The 20,131-nt window shown below is 42.2% G+C and overlaps 1 non-coding gene across 1 annotated transcript; it reads right to left on the bottom strand.

The window, feature by feature from the left end:
• Positions 1-16,838: 16,838 nt before the first annotated feature.
• Positions 16,839-16,939, bottom strand: LOC123835075 (small nucleolar RNA U13). The gene has a single exon (XR_006788632.1). It is a non-coding gene; the product is annotated as a small nucleolar RNA U13 (small nucleolar RNA).
• Between the last annotated feature and the right edge of the window lie 3,192 nt (positions 16,940-20,131).

Consider the following 20,131-nt stretch of genomic DNA (forward strand, 5'->3'; position numbering starts at 1 on the left):
CCCTGCTTGTGTTCCCTCTCTCGCTGTCTCTCTCTCTGTTAAATAAATAAAATCTTTAAAAAAAAAAGTTGATTTCAAGTAAATTTGGGTCAAGATTGACATCCAACATATCATTAGTGTATATTAAGACATGGAGGTACCTGTGATCCATGCTGGAAACAAAAGGTAATCTAATTCCAAGGAATAGGAGGTTACCAGGAATTAGCATGGTTAAAAGGTGGCAGGCTGAATCATAAGAGATTAAGTCTAAACAGAGAAGTGACAATCTAGGTCAGTTCAACTTCTCAGTAGACAAATGGAAAACCATTTGCTTTCTGATGAGGCTATGTTAATTCCTCCACATGTCATTCAATCTCTTCAAAGCCTCTGTTTTCTAGCCTTTTACAAGTAATATCTTACATATCCCTTTAAGCACTGGGTAATTGTTTGCCATGAAAGATGAGACAGTTGTACATAAATGTGGGTGGTGGTAACAGTCATGTTTTCTCTTGTAAAGATGAAGAAGCTAAAAGAGCCAGTCTAAGAAAAATAGTAAATCAGATGTTAAGAGAAGAGAATGTTTCCTGGTTTATTCTCTGCCCTGGGAGACCCTGGGAGTATTCCCGGTCATGGGTTCAAAGTGATTTCTGTGTATCTGGAACAGTTTTATTTTTCACACCTGTGTCAATCTGAGTTGGGTTTTGTTACTTGTGACAGCAAGTAACAAATTTTTTTTTCCACTTAAATAGCACTGTTTTATTCGTCCCAAGCAGGTACCACTTTTATAACCATCATTATTATATGTGTTTATAAACACTTCTTGAAATGCATTGCAGAAGAGCTATCACATCCATTTTCTGAAATAACACTCTTCTCAAAGTGTTTTGCACAGAACAGGCAAGAGTCCTGTGTAATACAGTGTATGACACAATGCTTGTTACATAGCAGCAGTTCTCTGACAAAAAAGATTGCTATCATTATTACTATTGCTGTTGGTACCACTCCATGAGGATAATACCCTTAGCCTCACTGGGGGCATTCCTGAAAGTCAAATGTCAGTGTGGTCTTCAGAGATAGTTTGGGGAGGGTGGTAAATCCTGGCCTTAAACTAAATCCTTATAACTGGTTCTATCTACGGAATACACCTGTTCCTACTTCTCTCTCCATCCATCCATCCATCCATCCATCCACCCACCCACCCACCCATCCATCCATCCATCCATCCATCCACCCACCCACCCATCCATCCATCCATCCATCCATTCAGTGTGGCACAAACTAGGGAAATAATTTCCTGTTAGTCAAATCATCTAACAAGAAACAGATTCTTCAACCTTCCGGAAGGAGCCCCAGTAGAAGAACTTCAGAGTGAGAGAATGGATCTGGTGGTGGTTCTATGAAGGAAGACTTGTCAGAACCTTTCAGTTAGAGTTTTCTTGTCTTTGGACAGTGCTTAGATGAGCCATTCCTGTTTGTCGTCCTCTAAGCAGCTACAGGCCTGAGCTGATCCATGTCCTGCCTGACCTCACATCAGCTTTCTGGCCGCCTCTGCATTTTGCCTGACTTTAATTACCCTGTAACAGCTGCTGCCTCCTTCCCTGGTGCTGCCCCCCAAACGGCCTGGCTTCCAGCTGGCTTCCTGAGAACAGGCATCCAAGGAGCTGGAAGAGAATTTCTCCATGTCTTTGCAGAGGGGCGTTTGCCCTGATAGCATGACTTCTCAGAGTTGCAGAGTCTCTCTTCTGTAATCCTTGCTATTAGCAGTGGTGTTTTCTGCTGTTGAGTCCATCTTTGCCAGAGATAGCTGGAAAAGCAGTGCAGAATGTGTCCTTGGATGTGGATCACTTTCATCAGGCAGGGAACCAAAACACCACTCATTCTGTCTCTCTGGAGAGTCACAGTCGTGAAAGCACAAACTACATGGAGAAGCTAAGCAGCTGCATTAATGTGCCAGAAAATACCTCAGCAAAGACATCAGGGCAAGAAGTTGCCCTGGGACAGTGCTCAGCCTATGGGGATGAGGCCTCTTTTCAGGGCTCTGTCAGCAGCCTTGGGGTGTGGAATTGCTAGGAGTTTTAAGGGACTAGGACAAGGGAACCAGGGAGGAGCAAGTGCTCCTGGGCCTGAGCCTGTGGATTCCTGATGGTCTGATGCCGTTCTCAGGACTGGAGGGTCAGTCAGCCCATTCCAGGACACAAGGGTCATAGGCCAGTCAGATGGGGGAAAGCTGTTTGCTTGAAGCAGCCTGAGCCCACGTGACCAGGGTGGAGAATCAAAATCATCTCCCAAACAAGTAGCATAATCAGAATGGAAGAAAGCATGAGGACTGGGTCAAGGAGACTGGTTCAAGTTTGTGAGGGAGTCTTCTCTTCCCGTGGAGCCTGTGTGATTCTGGGGGGTGGGTGTGAGGGCTTGAAGTAGCTGTTCAGGGTGCACAGATGGAATGTGGAGCCAGGAACCTGGTGGAAGGGGAATCCTGCAAGTTCCTAGGGCTGTAGGATTGATGGGATTCCTCATATAGTTGGCCATCCTGACTGTAAAACCTTGTCTTATATGGATCTGTGGAATTTTGCTCATTTCCTTTGTCCATAACGTGGACTGTTCTCACAGGAAAGGTGAAATTTGCAAGCTTATGAACAACCTCCCCTCTTTTAGGTGTTCTTTCTCAGATGCAAGATGAAGGCTTTGGTGTCTTCCCTATGCTGAGTTCTGATTTGTCACAGGATACAGCCTTGCTAGCTTACAGGCAACGTCTGTCCTATCAACGTCAGTGTGGCATCTGCAACCTGATAATTCACAGCTCAGGTGCTGGTATTTGGTTAAATGCCTTCCATTTTTTCTCCGCAACCGCTCCACCATGTCTTTCTGAAATATTTTTTGTCATGTCATCTAATCGTTTGGTCCTCTACTAGCAGAAAAGGAAGACTCTGAAAGTCTTAAATGTTTTTTTTAAACTTGATGCTTAAAAAAAATAGAGACAAGTCAGAGAGAGCTGTGATAAACTTGAGAAAGACTATATTACACACATTTTGAGGACTACTTAACTATTGGTTAAATCTGAAAAATACTAATGTAATGGAAATAAAGGGTCTAGTAGGGTCTCATTTGAGTCTCCAGTTGACAGAATGACCCCTGAAGTCACTAGTCTCTTAGGGCCTCATGATCAAATGAGAGAGCAACCAGAGCTGTGCTTCTCAAATGGTGGCGTGCAGGTAGAGTATTGGGATCTTAAAGAAATGCAGATGCTGATTGAGTAGAAGGGGGTGATGCTGCTTTACCATTCAGACTTGAATAGCTAGGGCTTAGAACACCTCTACAGAATTCTCAGTCCTGGCTCTACCTCAGAATCTTGGGAGTTTGAAAAGGACTCAAAGAAGCTACATGTGCCCAGGCCCTACTTCCAATGATAAAATTGGCCTGATATGGGCCAAAGCACAGTCTTTTTATTTATTTATTTATTTTTAAAATTTTATTTTATTATGTTAATCACCATACATTACATCGTTAGTTTCTGATGTAGTGTTCCATGATTCATTGTTTGCGTATAACACCCAGTGCTCCATTCAATACGTGCCCTCCTTAATACCCATCACCTGGGCTAACCCATCCCCCCCACCCCCCTCCCCTCTAAAACCCTGTTTGTTTCTCAGAGTCCATAGTCTCTCATGGTTCGTCTCCCCCTCCGATTTCCCCCCCTTCATTTTTCCCTTCCTACTATCTTCTTTTTTTTTTTTTTTAAACATATAATGTATTATTTGTTTCAGAGGTACAGGTCTGTGATTCATCGGTCTTACACAATTCACAGCGCTCACTATAGCACATACCCTCCCCAATGTCTATCATCCAGCCACCCCATCCCTCCCACCCCCCACCACTCCAGCAACCCTCAGTTTGTTTCCTGAGATTAAGAGTCTCTTATGGTTTGTCTCCCTCTCTGGTTTCGTCTTGTTTCATTTTTGATGTAGTGTTCCATGATTCATTGTTTGCGTATAACACCCAGTTCTCCATGCAGTACGTGCCCTCTTTGATACCCATCACCAAGCTAACCCATCCCCCCACCCTCCTCCCCTCTAGAACCCTCAGTTTGTTTCTCAGAGTCCATGGTCTCTCATGGTTCAGCTCCCCCTCCGATTCCCCCCCCTTCATTTTATCCTTCCACTATCTTCTTTTTTTTAACATAATGTATTATTTGTTTCAGAGGTACAGGTCTGTGATTCATCGGTCTTACACAATTCAAAGTGCTCACCATAGCACATACCCTCCCCAATGTCTATCATCCAACCGCCCCATCTATCCCACCCCCCACCACTCCAGCAACACTCAGTTTGTTTCCTGAGATTAAGAATTCCTCATATCAGTGAGATCATATGATACTTGTCTTTCTCTGATTGACTTATTTCACTCAGCATAATACCCTCTAGTTCCATCCATGCCATTGCAAATGGCAAGATTTCTTTTTTTGATGGCTGCATAATATTCCATTGTGTTTATATACCACATCTTCTTTATCCATTCATCTGTTGATGGACATCTTGGCTCTTTCCATAGTAGCACATGTCTTTTTAGAAAAGCTCTTGAGGTAATTCTAATATGCTGTCAGGGTTTGGTATTACTATGATGAGCTCTAGGAGTCTATGAAAAAATGTATATACACAAACATACACATATATGCATATGTATGTGTATGACTATACACTCAGACAAGGTAAGAGAGTGTTCCTTTTCATTTTTTCAGAGAATGTAGAAAATCAGAATCTGCCTCCTTTCTGCTTTTGATGTTTGAGTAGGGATAGCAGAGAAGAATTGGAGGAAAAAGCAAAATGACTGTCAGCCAAAGGAGCCACAAAAGTAAACTAGGCCCGTCCTTTGCCTTGAGTAACCCATTGAATATCGAGGCGGGCATGAGCCACTGAGACAGGCTCCCTAACACAGAGCTTATCAACTGAATGGGCCTGTCAGATTTTGGACCATGGGCTGAACGAGATTTTATACTAAAACTCTTTCTGTCTTTAAGCCTAAGTAGCTAGCTCAATAAACCAGTAAGTCTAAACCACCTGCCAGTTAGTGATTTGGGAACCTTATTCTAAGCTTGGAAAATTTGAATGCATTGACCATAGACCAAACACCTGCAATTAAAGGGAGGGGAAAAAAGGTTTCCACTGTTTATTCAAGCTGAAGAAGGAGGTTCAACTACCTGATTTCCATTGCATCATTTATTAGAAAAGCAAAAGCAAAGAGAAATGGCTCTTTGAAATCACAGCTATCTTCAAGAATGGTGAATATTGTTAAAAAAAAACAACTGTAAGTCAAGGCCTCTGTTGAAAGAGTACATGGCCTGTTTGTTCAGCTGAGCCCCTTGAAGGGTTTACTTGAAGTTGGGGCTAGGGTGACTTGGGAAGGAGGGGCTGAATGGCTCACCTCAAATTGTGTGGAAAATCTGGACGTAGGGTGTGGTGGTGACAGGAAAGGGGGGAGAGGAGAAGGAGGGAGAGGCGTGAGCAAGGCCAGGATATCCCAGGCTAGGTGTGGGTAGTGAGATATGCCCAGTGCTGAGTGTCCGAGAGACCTTTGAGAACAAGTTGTCTACGTGAGTGTCGGTTGATGTAGGGCAGCCCTGTAATGTCTCCCCATGGCAGCCTTGTGTTCACGTCTTGGGGTCCCATGTGAAAGTGCTGGTCCTAAGTAAATCACACCAGGGCCAGGATAAAAAACAAGCCCAGGGGGGCAGAATGGATGGCCAGGGCTGCTGGGAATCAGCTGAAGGGGCTGTGAGCACTGCCCTGTTCCGTTTGCAGAAATCTCAGGAGAGCCTGGACTTTCCACAAGACTCAGATTGGGATTTGAACCAGTCCTATCTAGATCTCAAAGGGGCATGGCTACCCCAGCTGCCATGAGGGCCACATTTCAAGTGAGGTTTATTGAATGATGTGATGGAACAAATGACTAAGTTTGTGTGTTTTCCTTATGCTTGTGCTTTGAACTGTTACCAGTTTACAGTTTATTTGGAAGTAGCTGAACCCAAAGGGTACAGGGAATGGGTTATTTTAATATAATATATGACTAGGACGAGGGGATTTCTTGACTTGCTACTTGAGAAAAATGACTTATTGAGAATCTAAACTCTGAAAGACTCAAAAACTATTAGACTGCACTTCCTTAGTGATATGACTTTGGCAAGTTGTGGGAACACTGACCTTGATATTTGTCCAGGGACGTGCAAGGCTTTAGTCCTAAACCACACGGCTGGAGACTGTGCTCATTTTCCATTTCTGAATTGCCCAGAGCTCAGTTGAAGTCACAGGTTTTGAAGAGTTACAGAGTTATTTGGCAGAAATAAGGTGCATTCTTGGAAAAAGTTTAATGCCTTTGAATCATGTTTAAAGTTACTATGGTTGCTGCTGGGTTTTAGGAAGGAATTTCCATATAGTTCAGTAACTTCACAGAAAAATTGTTTTCCTTAGTTATAAGGATAATTTAAAACACATACAATATAAACGCACTAATGCATTTTGCACCCAGGGCATGGGCCAGGGAGCTGGTAGCAGGGCTTTGGCCTGGAACTATGTTGAGGGGGCTGGGATTGAAATCCTGGCTGAGTTCCTCCTATCCAGCTGTGCACCCCTGAGTGGGGCTACATCTGCTGGGGAGGAAGGGATGCCTCTTTTCCTAATGCATCTGCCCAGAGGGGGTGCCTTTCCCTAATTCACACAAGGGTGTCTCATAAGCAGGCAACTGAGGTATGAGCAGGCATGATGCTGCATGACATCGTTAATCTCCCTTTGGCTATTCTGAGATGGCAGTCAGGGTGGGATATGCCTGTCCAGGTGCCCATGTTGAAGGCAGGCAAAAGGAAATTTGGATGTGCCTCAGAATGGATCCCTATGGACTGATCAGTTCTCAGTTGCCTTGGGAAAATTAAAATACTTAAGCAGACTTGTTATTTAACTCTAGACAGCAAGCCTCCAGATGTTCCTGAATTAGCCTGGGCTTGCCTTATCAGTGTATTATGTTTTCAAGAGCTTAAAGATAAAAATATATTATGCCCATGTGGCATTCTCAGACTCGTTAGTTTTGAAGGTGAGTGGTGGACACCAGACTATAAGCTCTATGAGGGCATGAGCCTAGTTCTATCATGTTCAATGCTGCATATACTGCTTTAAGCACAGTGCTTGCCATAGAGTGTGCACTGGATAAATATATTTGAATTAAATGAGGTATGAATGGTACCCTGTGGAGGTGGATGAGGACAGAGGAGAAAAGACAAATTTCATGCAGTGGCTGACTGAAAACAAAACCACATTTATTTGGGGGCACATTTAAAACAAGACCTTTTTTTTTTTTTTAAAAGATTGTATTTATTTATTTGACAGAGAGACAGCGAGAGAGGGAACACAAGCAGGGGGAGGGGGAGAGGGAGAAGCAGGCTCTCTGCGGAGCAGGGAGCCCGATGTGGGGCTTGATCCCAGGACCCTGGGATCATGACCTGAGCCGAAGGCAGACGCTTAACGACTGAGCCACCCAGGCACCCCTAAAACAAGACCTTCTTAAACATAACTTCAGGGAGCTGGGTTTTGTGTTAGTAGAAGAGCTAAGAGTCAATAAGATTTTATAAAATTACATGCTTATTTGTATTTAACTCTAAACATTCAAGTGTCTTTATTGATGATAGAGCTGCCTGAGAAATGTGTGTAGGGCATTCACTATTTTTTTAATCAGATTTTACTGAATATCTACTGTGCCTGACACTAGGGAGATACAATTATCCAAGACATAGTTTCTGTCCTCACATTGCACATCAGTGTGTGTAGTACAGGAATGGTCACTGGAACAGATGTTTCTAATAAGGGGTGTCAAGTGCTGTGGCAGAAATGCCCAGGATTCTATGTGAGCAAATTTAGCACACATCTAAACCAGTCTGAGTAGGATGAAGGAAGGCTTCCTGGAGGAAGTGGACTTTTTCAATCCCTCTCAATACATATGGTTCCTTTCGATTAGGTGGGCTGTGGCTTTTCTCAGTCTTCAAAGTTGTAGTCCCACTAGAGGTTCTGTCCTGGGGTTGGCCATCCCTCCTTCCATGGAAAGCAGCTCCCACCTGGGAGAAGCTTACACCTGAAAAAACTTCACCATTTCCTCCCCTGCAGCTGCTACTTGACCCTTGTGGAGGAGACCAGAACAACACTTACATATCTTCCAACACTGGCCAAAATTTATTGAAAAGAACCTTGTATGTAGGGATTTCTGAATGAAAAATAGCCACTTATTTAAATGTTCTAGCTATAATGTTTTCTGATTCTAAACTGGCTACATTCTCAGATTAAGAAATCTGATTTGATGTTGTGAAGTTTAGGATTTTCTTTTCAAGAATAAAATTCAAATAACTTGTGTTCCATTCCTTAATGTTTAGTTTTTGTGAAGAACAATATGACAGGATGACTTTACAAAAAATGGACCCTCCATCCTTGTTGGTGGTAGCAAAATAAAGAGCAAAAATTTGATTTGGGTTTGAAAGTTTCTATCAATTGAATAAGAATGGTCTCATTTTAAACAGCTTTCATAGTATGTATATAATTATCTGTTGGTTACACCCACATCCTGTTCTCACTTAGGATGCATTTTGGAGGGGAAGAAAATTTAAATGTATTGGTTATTAAAACAAGAGGCTAATAATACTCTAGATAGCAGGTGGTACTCAAGGCACTTATTGGTTGGTTCATAGACAGCTCTGCTGCTTGGGGAGGCAGGACTGTGGTCCACAGTTGAAATGGAAAAAGATGTGATGGTTTGCTGTTACCTACAGATCATCTCCATCTGGATGACCCTTGTACACTTTAAACTCAACCCTAAACCTAAACCTAAGCCCATCAGCTTCTGCCTTAAACCTGCTCTGCCTTTGTGCCCCCTGTCCTGGTAAAGGTTATCACCAGCCATCTAGTTGCCCAAAGAAGAAACCTGAGCATTTTCCTTTATTTCTCTTTTTTCTTCTTTTCTTTTGCCCCTCACTCCTTACTTCTAGTCACCTACCAAATCCTGTTGGCTCTTTCATTTTTTTTAGTTCTTATGGATTTGCTTTTTGTTGTCCAAGGATTATTGAAGATTTACAACACAGCAGAAAGATTCAAACAGCTCCACATGGTATTTGAGATTTATCCCAACTGTAGGCTGAGTGACCTGCAGGTTGGATATACTACCAGAGCCCAAGAATTTCAACATTTCCTTAGTGTCAGGCTCTACTTCAGTGATCTCCTGATCCAGGGCTGAGACCTCAGGCACACAATTATCTCTGCTTTCTGTCTCCTCCTGCTGTAGCTTGATGGAGATACCTCTTGCCGAGCCTCTCTGAATCTGCTTCAACTCATGTGTGGCAAAGGCTGCTATCTGGTTGCAGAACTTCTTGCTGGGAATTATGGCACTCTCCATCACACACGTTGGTGGGGACGGCATTGCCCAAGCACGAGTAGTACTTCTCAGTGATGACCCAGGCTATCTTTTTCATGGTTTTGGTGCAAATGTGGCCCGTGTTGGCGGTTCTGATAAAAGATGGCTCTACCATTTATTTATTTATTTATTTATTTTATATCTGGAATACACTTCATTTATTTATTTGTTTTTCTTTCTTTCTTTCTTTTTTTATGTTCAGTTAGCCAGCATATAGTACATCATTAGTTTTTGATGTAGTGTTCAACAATTCATTAGGCCCTACCTTTTATTTTTTTTTAAAGATTTTATTTATTTATTTGACAGAGACACAGCGAGAGAGGGAACAGAAGCAGGGGGAGTGGGAGAGGGAGAAGCAGGCAGACGCTTAATGACTGAGCCACCCAGGCGCCCCTAGGCTCTACCTTTTATTTATTTTTTATTTTTTTATTATGTTATGTTAATCACCATACATTACAGCATTAGTTTTGATGTAGCGTTCCATGATTCATTGTTTGCTTATAACACCCAGTGCTCCATGCAGTACGTGCCCTCTTTAATACCCATCACCAGGCTAACCCATCCCCCCACCCTCCTCCCCTCTAGAACCCTCAGTTTGTTTCTCAGAGTCCATAGTCTCTCATGGTTTGTCTCCCCCTTCGATTTCCCCCCCTTCATCTTTCCCTTCCTGCTATCTTCTTTTTTTTTTTTTTTTAAACATATAATGTATTATTTGTTTCAGAGGTACAGGTCTGTGATTCATCGGTCTTACACAATTCACAGCACTCACCATAGCACATACCCTCCCCAATGTCTATCACCCAGTCACCCCATCCCTCCCACCCCCCACCGCTCCAGCAACACTCAGTTTGTTTCCTGAGATTAAGAATTCCTCATATCAGTGAGGTCATATGATACATGTCTTTCTCTGATTGACTTACTTCGCTCAGCATAATACCCTCCAGTTCCATCCTAAATGCTACTTGAATCCATTCATTTTTCTGCATACCTAGGAACACTTCCCTCAGACCTCCATCATCTCTTACCTGGCTTGCTGGCAGGTAGCAACTTTCTGATTTCCCTACCTCCTTTCTTACCTCACTCCAAGCCATTTTCCACGTGGCATACAAGCTGATCTTCATCAAGTGCACATCTAACTGTCCCTCACTTGCTAAAACCCTACAGTAGTCCTATGCTGCCTCCAATTAATGTTCAGGGTTTAGTGGCTCACAAAGTCCTTCAGGAATAGGTCCTGGAGTCTGTCCAGCTCATCTGTTGCCCACCCCAATTTCCATGCCACAGTCAGCTTCATACAGTTCTTTGAATATTCCTTGCTCTCTTCTGCTGTGGCTTTTTCTCCTGTTTTCCCTTATGTTTGAAATGCATACCAATCTCCTATTTGTTCTTCAGATTTCAGCTTAAATGTGACTTTCTGAAAGCTTTTTCTGACTTCCTCAATTCTTCATCGGTTTTCCCTGCTATAGGCTCCTATACTGGATATTGTTGATCATGGTCCGGATTGTGTGTTGTCATTGCTTGACTAAGTCCTCAAGTAGTTGATGAGACACCTGACGGTGGGGTTCTCTGTGTCTCAGTGTTGTATCTTCAGTAATTACCCTGTGGCTGGTCCTCAATAAATATTTGTCTATGGTTTGTGGGAGTCCAAAATGGATGATTGCCCTCAGAAAGATTTGATAGCAAATACATTATAATAAAAAAATTTTTAAGGAATTTTATTCCCAACCCCATCTTGATTCTTTACAGTTCTATTCTCCAAATACTGTGAAGTTTTGAGCGGTGCATGGAATAGGATAACCTGGTATGGTAGAAAAAGCCCCAGACTTGGCCAACTTTTAAATTTTTTTTGTTTTAAAATTTTTATTTATTTATTTTTTAAAGATTTTATTTATTTATTTTAGAGAAAGAGAGAGAGACAGCACCAGTGAGAAGGGCAGAGGGAGAAGGAGAGAGAGAATCCCAAGTGGGGACTCAGACACAGAGCTTGATCCCAGGACCGTGAGACCGTGACCTGAGCCGAAACTGGAGTCAGATGCTTAACCGACTGTGCCATCCAGGCGCCCCTTGGCCAACTTTTTAAAAAAATCTTAGTACATGCCAGCCTGTGTCTGTGTTATGCAGATTATACATATTATCTCATCTAATCCTCATAAACAACTCTATTGGATAGATATTATTATCTTCATTTGGCAGATAAAGAAATTGAGGTACAGAGAATCAGACCTCAGTTCAAATCAATGCTCTGTCACTTATTAGCTGTGTGACCTTGGTCAAACAACTTCTCCTTCTGAATGTTCATCTTCTCAGCCATAAAATGGAGAAAAACACTTGCTGACAACTTAGATTCCAAATTTTTAGTTTAGTTTATTTTTTTTTAAGATTTTATTTATTTATTTGACAGAGAGACACAGCGAGAGAGGGAGCACAAGCAGGGGGAGTGGGGGAGGGAGAAGCAGGCTTCCAGCAGAGCAGGGATGCGGGGCTTGATCCCAGGACCCTGGGATCATGACCTGAGCCGAAGGCAGACGCTTAATGACTGAGCCACCCAGGCACCCCTTTAGTTTAGTTTATACACCATACACATTACACCTTGGCCTCCCATAGGAAGGCCCCTGATTCAGTGTCCTGTGTCAGTGAACAAATGAATGTGAGCTGCGGCATGGTGATGTCCCAGCCCACCAGCCGTCAGGACAGCTTTAGCAGCGTAGCCAGTATGTTTGTTCAGGTAAATATTTTATTGCAACTTTTTCTTATTATATTATAAAAATATATGGAAAATGAAAATAAATGCTCTGATGCTAGTGATGAAGAAGAATAACTCACAATTATTCGGCACTGTGCCAGTTATTAACCTATTGGCTCTCAGTTTCAAACCCACAATTCTGTATTCTGCTTTGTGATGCAGGGACTGGGGCTCTGCCAACCACATTTTTCCTTTGTCAGCTGCTTCCTTTTAGGCTCTATCAATAAGCAACATTAGAGGGAGACTGTGTGGCAAGGTGAGGAAGAAGAGATTTACTCTTTCCTCTTTGCTTCTGGTTTTTCTTCTGGTTGGCTTCCTGTTCCTGTCACCAGTGTCCAGCAATGCTGCTTCTTCATTCCAGCAGAGCCAGTTCATTCCAGAAGCAGGTTGTTACTGGTTCAGCTGTGTCCCCTAAAATTCATATGTTGTAGTTCTAACCCTCAGTACCCCAGAATGTGACCTTATTTGGAGATAGGATCTTTAAAGAGGTAATCAAGGGGCACCTGGGTGGCTCTGTCAGTTGGACAGTGACTCTTGGTTTCAGCTCAGGTCATGGTCACAGGGTTGCGGGGTAGAGCCCTGCATCAGGCTCTGTTCTCAGTGCGGAGTCTGCTTGTCCCTCTCTGTCTGCTCCTCCCCTGCCCTCAAATAAATAAATAGATAAATAAATAAATAAATAAATAAATAAAATCTTAAAAAAAAATAAAGAGGTAATCAAGTTAACATGCATTCCTTAGGGTGGGCCCTAATTCACTATGACTGATCTCTCTCTTTTTTTTTAAAGATTTTATTTATTTATTAGAGAGAGAGAGCACGAGATGGGGGAGGGTCAGAGGGAGAAGCAGACTCCCTACAGAGCAGGGAGCCCGATGCGGGACTCCGTCTTGGATCATGACCTGAGCCGAAGGCAGCTGCCCAAATGACTGAGCCACCCAGGCGCTTGACTGTCTTTATAGGAAGATATGCTTAGAGGAAGACAATGTGAAGAGACATAGAGGGAAGATGGCTGTCTACAAGCCAAGGATAGAGGGCTGGAACAGCTCTTTTCTTCACAGCTTTCAGAAAGAACCCTCCCTGCTGACAGCTTAGTTTTGGACTTTCAGCTTCCAGACCTGTGAGACAGTAGATTTTTGTTAAGTCACCCAGTCTGTGGTACGTTGTTATGGCAGCCCTAGCAAATAATATTCAGTAGGATCTAGTTTGAGGTTTTACCAGCTTGCAAAGGCAAACTCATTATATCCCTGCAGAGACACCAGCTCAGGTGGCTGGCACCCCTTTTCAGGGACTCTCTTCCAAGCTTCTAAGTTTTAATTACAACCTCTTCCCTTTGTTCCCCCAGCCCTATGAACTGCTTCCCGCTCTTGCTACCTGTGAAAGCTTAGTGTTCTTTTTGCCTTTTCAATTACTTAGTTAACAATTCTTTATTACCTAGTTAAACATTGTCTATTTTAAATTCTGTTAAAATAACTGGAGCCTAGGGGGCAGGTTTGCTGCTGGCAGAGCCTTGAGGGCATGACCCTGGCCTGGTAGAACTGCAGGGTGGGGCCGCTGCCCCAGTGGGTCCGGAAGGCCAGGCATTGAGCCAAAGAGGATTATTCTCAAGACTGAAGATCTGATGGAATTTACCATGCTGGGTTTTGTACTTACTTGAAACCTATCATTCCTTCTTTTTTTCCTATTCCTCTTGGAATGGGAATGTCTATCCTATGCCTGACCTACTCGTGTGTTTTCGAAGCATGTAACTTGTTTGATTTCACAGGCTCATAGCTGGAAAAGAATTTTGCCTCAGGATGAATCACAATTCTAGTCTCACCTATAACTGATTCAGATATTTAGATGAGAATTTGGACTTTAGACTTCAGAGTTGATGCTGGAATGAGTTGAGACTTTGGGGGTTGTTGGGAAGGAATAAATGTATTTGGTATGCAATAAGGACATGGATTTGGGGGGACCAGAGAACAATGCTATGGACTGAATTGTATCCCCACAAAATTCATATGTTGAAAGTTGTGATCCCCAGTATGACTCTCACAGAGAGTGTAGCAGAGAGATCTTTTCTGGCATAGCCTTCTCCAGACTGTAATAGATACCTTTCCTCTGATGCCAGCGACAAGAATCAGAGCTGACAAATTTAGCACAATCGAAACAAAGATGGCAACTCTTTTTTCTTTTTTAAAGATTTTATTTATTTATTTGAGAGAGAGAGAGGACGAGCAGGGGTAAGTTTACAGGGAGAGGGAGAGGGAGAAGCAGACTCCCTGCTGAGCACGGAGCCCAAGGTGGGGGTGGATCCCAGGACCCTGAGATCATGACCTGAGCCGAAGTCAGATGCTTAACCAACTGAGCCACCCAGGCGCCCTAAAAATGGCAACTCTTAAGCAAACCGAAAGTGGTGAATTTTGTTTTCTCATTTGAATGTACATTGGACTTAAGCCTATTTTCTGAGTGTTTAATTGTTAAGGCAAATAAAGTGCAGAACAGAATAAAATGTTGAAAATATATAAAGATTGGGTCAAAAGGCTTCATAAAACTTAGGATGCTTTATTTTCTCACAGTAGCCTGTACGTTCTATATGCCATTCAGTTTTCCTGTTCACATGTTGGCTTCATTACTCTGGGAGCTCCTTGAGGGCAGGCTGGGGAATATTTAGTTACCTCTGTATTTCCTAGTTTCCAGCACAGTGGCTGGACCATGCTTGACATTTAATGCAAATTGTTTAAGCTTATACTTAAATTCTGGAAAAGGACCTGTTTCAACTCCCCATTGTCAGTGTCATCTCAGACCTGTCGACGACCCAGGACAGAGCCGGTGGAGAAAGGGGCAGCTCAGTGAAAGGGGTGTACCTTGTCCAATTTAGACATAGAAATGACTTTCCGTTATGGTCGGTTATTTTGAGAGGGTTAGACATGATTTACATGTCAGTCAGTGGCCAGGATGGTTCTCATGTCTGGAGGGAATTTATGTCTCTGCTCTTCTTTGCTTAGGTTTTGAAACTTTCGTTATTTAATAATAGTTGCTATTTATTTAGCACTACAGCATGTCAGGTGCAGTGCTGAGGACTTTACATAATGAGCTGTCCTTCAATAACCACAACAATGCTATGAGATGGGTAATCCTTATAGATAAAGAATCTGCAGATCTGCAAAGTTAAGCAAATTACCCAAGGCCACACTGTGGGAAATGCAATAACTGGGATTAAAATTCAGGTCTTTCTTACTCTAGAGTTTGGCCCTTTCCAGTGGTCTTCTTTCCTGCTCAAGCAGAGCCCCTAGACCTTTAGAATGGAATGACGGATCTCCTGACTCTCTCTCCACACCGGGATCCTTTCTCCAGGTATAAAAACTCAAAATCCCAATTATCCCTCTGAGAAAGTGATAGCTAAATTTTCCAGTCCCCAGTTTGAACTGGTTAATACACCTTCCCTTTCTTACACACCATGCTGAAGGAGGCATTTTACAAAGTGGCAATGTGAGGTACACAGATGAGCAGGGAACTTTACTTTGTGTGCCCCCTCAACATCTCTTGTCATATCTGTACTTGGAAGAGTTGATATGATGATTAACTATGTTATAGAAGACTATTGGTTATATAGGGCACATTTAATAATATTTTCTCTTTTCATGTATATATATCCATAGTGCTGAGCAGCAGTGTTGTTAACCCAAATTGGGGATTGTACAAAAGTCCTTCCTAAATGGCTTTGGAATGTGTTAAAATATGTCTATATATATTTAAAGAATCATAAAAGGTAAGAGCTGGGGTGCCTGGGTGACTCTGTCAGTTAAGGGTCTGACTCTTGGTTTCAGCTCAGGTCATGATCTCAGGGTTGTGAGATTGAGCCCCACGTCAGGCTCCGCACTCAGTGGTTTGTCTGCTTGAGATTTTCTCTTTCCCTCTGCCCCTCCCCCACTGCACTCTCTCACACACTCTCTCTCTTTCTAAAATAAATAAATCTAAAAAAAAGATAACAGCTACTGGATATTTATTGTAGAGGTTTCCAGTATGTTAAGGCTAGAAGAACTTAAGTTAATTCAGAAATCTCTGGATAACGTGGATAATACACCCAGAGGTAGACATGAAAACTTCCCTTGAAATGGAGAGGTAGAAAAAGTAGATTTTATTAACCCAGTGTTTTTCTTATTTTTCATCTGTCATCTAAAGGTGTATTGAAATTCTGTAGCTTGAAACTTCAGACTTGATCACATTTCTTTACCCTGGATGAAGTGTCTTAAGGGTGAGAAGGCCACCTGGCTGTTTCAGAATGAGATTGATTGGAAGTCCCCGTCCCCCAACTCCTCTGCCCCAAGCTATGCCTTGTCTTCTTATAGTCAGCTAATTGGGTCACACTTTAATTCTAATGGTACATCCAGAGGTGACCATCTCTGCTAGACTTACTTACTCATTTGGAGTTTGTTGTGAGGCCGAGTCCTTGGGGGAAGTGATGGCATGGGTGTAGGGGTGGCATCCCCGTGCCCTGTACCAGCAATATTAGTGCTGAACGCTGCAGCATCTCATGCTTGGGGGTGAGGAAAGTGGTATCCTCACCAGGCTGATCCTTTACAGAGATTTTCAGCCTGTTCTTAACTGCGTCTTTCAAGCCTTGTTCTCCTTCTGAGCTGGAGATTTTGTCCTCCCCATATACCCTCCAACGTTTTTAATTAGTTAATTAATTATTATTTTTTCACATCAGATGGGTAATGTGCCAAGGTCGTAACAGGTTTGAGGAAGGCACATGTCACAGTGGTGTGAACAACCAGTCATCATGCTTATGAACTACAAAAGGATCCAAACATTTCAAATTTAAAATATAAAAGAATATGGAGCGCCTGGCTGGCTCAGTCGGTGGAGTGTGTGACTCTTGATCTCGGGATTGTGAGTTTGAGCCCCATGTTGGGTGTGGAGATTGCTTAAAAATAAAACCTTGGAAAGCCTGGGAGTTTCAGTTGGTTAAGTGTCTGCCTTCAGCTCAGGTCATGATCCCTGCTCTGAGGGAAGCCTGCTTCTCCCTCTAGCCTCCACTCCCCCTGCTTGTGCTCTCTCTCTCACTCTCTGTCAGATAAATAAATAAATAAATAAAATCTTAAAAAAAAATAAAACCTTAAAAAAAAAGAATAGTATGATGAGCTTGCATATACTCTGCTTTATTTCTCTCTTTCACTGAACCATTGGAAAGTAAGTGGTGGCATGATGATGCTTCACTCTAAAAACCACATGTATTTCCTGAGTACAAGGATGTTGTCCTACATAGCCACAATGCCATTATCATATGCAAGAAACATAACCTTGATATAAAATCACTGAGTACAGTTCATGTTCAAATTTTCCTTAGTCCTTAAAACGTCTTTTATAGCTACGTTTTTTTTTTTAGGCAATGTAATCAAACCTTTAATACCACTTTTGTGCTAGATGAATTCACACATAATTGAAAATATCGGGGCACCTGGGTGGCTCAGTCTTTTTAAGCTTGTCTGCCTTCGGCTCAGGTCATGATCCCAGGGTCCTGGGATGGAGCCCTGCATGGGGCTCCCTGCTCTGCTGGAAGCCTGCTTCTCCCTCTCCCACTCCCCCTGCTTGTGTTCCCTCTCCTGCTGTGCCTCTCTCTATCAAATAAATAAATAAAATCTTAAAAAAAAAAAAAAGAAAATATCTTAGATCATCTCAAATATCCCAGGACTCAAGTTTGATTAATTTTCTATTTCAAACCCAAGTCCATATTCAATAGTGTTTCATCTAAGGATATTTTGAAACATGTGACATTTGGTGTTAATACTTTTGGAACTCTGGAATAACCCGTGCCCAATATTCCCAATGTGTTAAAACTAGAAAGAAAACTCCTTTCTTTTAGCTGTTTTTGTTGTTCTTATTGCTGGTTTTTTTTTTTTTTTTTTTTTTACCATGTTAACCATTTTTTTTTTTTAAAGATTTTTTTTTTTTGACAGAGAAAGACACAACGAGAGAGGGAACACAAGCAGGGGGAGTGGGAGAGGGAGAAGCAGGCTCCCCTCGGAGCAGGGAGCCTGATGCAGGGCTCGATCCCAGGACTCTGGGATCATGACCTGAACCAAAGGCAGACGCTTAACAACTGAGCCACCCAGGCGCCCCTACCATGTTAACCATTTTTAAGTGTAGAGTCTAGTGATGTTAAATATATTCACATTGTTGTGCACCAATCTCTTTAACTCTTTTCATCCTGCAAAACTGAAACTCTGTATCCATTAAACACTAACTCATATATCTCCACCTCCCCACCAGCCCCTGGCAACCACCCTCCTACTTTCTGTCTCTATGAATTTGACCACGCTAGGTACCTCATGTAAGTGGAATCATGCAGTATTTATCTTTTCATGACTGGCTTATTCCATTTAGCAGTTTCCTCAAAGTTCACCCATGTTGCAGTGTATGACAGGATTTCCTTCATTTTTCAGGCAGAATAATGTTCCATTCTATGTAAATACCACATCTTGTTTATCCATTCATCTGTCAATGAACTGTTGAGTTGCTTCCACCTTTTGACTATTGTGAACAATGCTGCTTTGAATATGGGTGTTGTTTTCTTTTTGAATCCAGGATCCAAACAATAATTATACACCCAATATTGTGCTAATAAATTCACTTTCTGCTAAAAATAGCTGGTGTTGAATTAGTGCTAGTCATCAGGGACTCAGACTCAATCCAAATGCATATGGATAGCATCTTGTACATGATTGAGCTTGATTTATAAACCTGATGCTAAATACAGAAACCCATAGTGGGTGTTGGTGAGTGTGACTGCACCTTACTTTTAGGATTAGCCTTACACTCCTGGCTTTTCTCCATCTTTACGTCCCCCCCCATTCTGCCTCAGGGGAAATGCTGAGTGAGGAGATAGAAACTGTGTGTGCATGACCCAGAGTCTTCCTCTCCTCTTCCTTTGGTTGCTAGCTACCCTCATGTGCCTTCTGTTTTGCAATTCTGGGGATAAGGTGGGAGTAGGGGCTGGCTCTGTTTCAGTGTTGCCACAACTGGGTGGATAATCTGTTAATTATATGGTTTGACTCCCCAGCTCATCTAGTACACAAATATTTGGCCCTCATCTTCTAACTCTTTGTTTTATTTATCAGTTGGTTCATCCAGGATGAGGGGAAAATACTGCTTTTTATTGGGCTTCTTAAAACACCTCAATTATCAGGGAGACACCTGAATACCAAACTACCATCTACCTGCACTGTGGACCCACTCCTGTTGCATAAGTCTACTTGGGATAACAAGTTACAGTTTGGAAGATGGCAGGTTCTCTGTAGACCCATGTAAAAGAAATATGGTATTGCCAAAGAGATATTAGCATTAAACTAATTTGGCTTTCTCCACTCTAGGGACCTTCCTGTTGAGGTTACTAATGCCAGTTATGAGAAAGAGTATTCCTCTTTGCTATAAGTGCAGGGAAAAGTTTACTCTTTTTAAAAACTCTATTTAGGAAAAAATTTTTTCATTGCTGAAAACCTGAGAAAAGCAGAAAAGTACAAAGAATAAAACAAAAGATACAAAAGCTTATCACCCAGAAATAACCACTTTTCGTGTTTTAGTACATCAATTTTATCTCCAACCCACACTTCTCCTTTGAGCTCCAGACCGTGTATCAAACATTTCACTTGATAGTACATCTCGAATGTCTCAGACTCTACACTCAGCATGACCAAGAATAAACTCCTACTCCTCTCCCCCACACCTGTTCCTTTAGCAGTGTTCTCCACATCAGAGTGTTGGTATCTTCATTCATACAGCTGTTCACACTAGAAACCTAGGCCATTCTTGAAAATTCTTTTCCTTTACATTCCACATCCAATCCTTCAGCAAATTCTATTGATTCCAACTTTTGTTTTGTTTTGTTTTTGTTTTGTTTTTGGTGGGCAATAAAGCAAAGTTTATTGATCGATAGTAAAGTGATAGTACAAAGCTCCTGAAGAGGGAGGGGACCCGAGAGGGTTGCCCTGATTTTAA

Source organism: Mirounga angustirostris, unplaced genomic scaffold (assembly GCF_029215605.1).
Source record: "Mirounga angustirostris isolate CCGP_5_RB_7025 unplaced genomic scaffold, mMirAng1.0.hap1 SCAF_1, whole genome shotgun sequence".
Taxonomy (NCBI): domain Eukaryota; kingdom Metazoa; phylum Chordata; class Mammalia; order Carnivora; family Phocidae; genus Mirounga; species Mirounga angustirostris.